This window comes from Galeopterus variegatus, unplaced genomic scaffold (genome assembly GCF_000696425.1).
Source record: "Galeopterus variegatus unplaced genomic scaffold, G_variegatus-3.0.2 Scaffold1347, whole genome shotgun sequence".
Taxonomy (NCBI): Eukaryota; Metazoa; Chordata; class Mammalia; order Dermoptera; family Cynocephalidae; genus Galeopterus; species Galeopterus variegatus.
Window position 1 is genome coordinate 98,852 of NW_007727458.1, and position 2,044 is coordinate 100,895.

General features: G+C 36.9%; 1 pseudogene; it reads right to left on the minus strand.

Moving 5' to 3' along the window:
* Positions 1–295: 295 nt before the first annotated feature.
* Positions 296–1,037, minus strand: LOC103593453 (annotated as a pseudogene).
* Positions 1,038–2,044: the final 1,007 nt, after the last annotated feature.

Below are 2,044 nucleotides of genomic sequence, written 5' to 3' on the forward strand. Positions count from 1 at the left end.
ATGTTTATTGGCCATTTTAGTTTCCTCCTCTGTGAAGCTCCTGTTTATAGTCTTTGCCTTTTTCTTATTGATTTGTAGAAATTTACTGAAAGCCAATCCTTTCTCTTATATGTGCTACAAACCTTTTTTCCCATTGTTTATCCTCTAACTTTACTTGTGGTATTTGTGTTTGAAAAATATCTACATTTCTACTCCTGACTTTCACCCAAACTTCAATCCTATATTCTCTCTTTTTGAAAAAATCATCTGATCTTACTTATTTGTTACTCTTAGAAAATCTTATTTATTTATTTATTTATTTTACTGGATTCAGTTTCAGGGCAGAAGTTCTCAGAGAGGACTGCTTCTGTCTCTTGGAAATCTTTTCCTGGCACTTCTCTTTGGTCTCCTATTCTCACGTTCAAAAGTTTAGCATATTCGGCAGCTTCTTGTGTATTTTTCTTAGCAAGCTGTTTCCTCAGAGCAATACAACAACGTTTTGTGTTACAGAACACATGGAATAATAAGATGCTTAATCTTGGGCAGTTTGGTCCTGAGTTTCTTAACTTCTTTGTTTACAGACTTTCTCACAACATAAAGGGGAATCTAATCTTATTAGAGAAATTTAAAAACTTTGCCGATTCTGCTAGTTCTTTTGGGCCCTAGGTGATGAGGCACAATATTATCAGTCAGTCCAAGAATATCCATCTCTCCCTTTTCACTATAATCAAATTAAGAGCACTGAAATTAACATCCACAATACAACCCCAAACAGATTTGTACTTTCTTTCTCCAATTCTCCTTGGTGTATCACAGGAACACCCATCACTCAGTAGCAGGTGAACACAGCCATGGGTCAAGACATTCTGCTTCATGGAGAAACCCTGCTTGTAGTTCCTGTCACTGATTCAGACCACATAACCTTTCCACTGTTCACCCAGGGCACTGGCAGTGACTGCAGCCATACACTTCTCATAGAAGTTATGATGTTGGTGTTCATCATCCATTTCAGTGCATTTCTGGCAGCTGGTGTCTGAGAAGGAGACATACATCTTCATGATGCCACGAGAAAGAGCCAGTCCTATGTTTCTAACTATGTATTGGACATTTTTACCTGCGTATATAAAGTGAAAGCATTTTACCTTTCTCTTCTGAATCCTTCTTCCCAATTTTCCTGCCTTGCTGTGGTCCCAGAATACTACTGGACACATTGACTTGAAACACTTATAGTCAACTTTAACTTATTACATTTTTACCTTTAGGCTCTTTCTAAAGACAATCAATATACATTTTATGCCAAACAAACACACTGTGACATTATTTCTTTGGCTTTTTTTCACAGTTGATAGACAAAATATTATATTGTCATTTTTCTTGCAAAGTGCTCCCTTGAGTTCTGAGTTCAGAGTTGAAAAAAAAAAGTTATACAATAATATCAAGCCAATTTTTAGCCAATGAAAGCTGTACTGTAAAATATTTCTATGATTATATAATATGCAAGTCAACTCCTTTATTTACTTTTACAAGAAAATGTTCTTGGCCAGCTTCTTTTCTTGACCTTTTAATAGAACAGCATTTTGTGAGCATGTGGTGGCTCTGGAGGGGCCAGCATTTCTTATAGCTGGTCATCCTACGCCATGGCTGCTTCCAGTCCCATTTACGGGAATTTCTGTGCAGGCTTACTATACCTTGTCTTTTACATGAGCCATATGTACAACCATTGAAATTTTATTTCCCAGTAGCCAGCTAGGTAGAAAAAAAAATCAACTGCGATTGTAATTTTAATGAAGCAGAATTTACATTGTTTCCAGGCTGTCTGCCAATTTGCTATTTAGGAAAGTTAACCCAGATACAGCTTAATCAGCCTGTCTTTTTTTTCTTTTTTTTTAATCACCAAAAATTCTCTTGTCAAGATCAAATGAAGGGTAATAATGTACCCTTAATAGTACCATACACCAGACAGGAGTAAGTTCCTAACTTTAGTGAACAGAAACCAGCTGGCGTTTCCCAGAGGCCCTCAAGAACTTTTCTCCACTTCTGCCCATGATCTGCCAAAGCCACACAC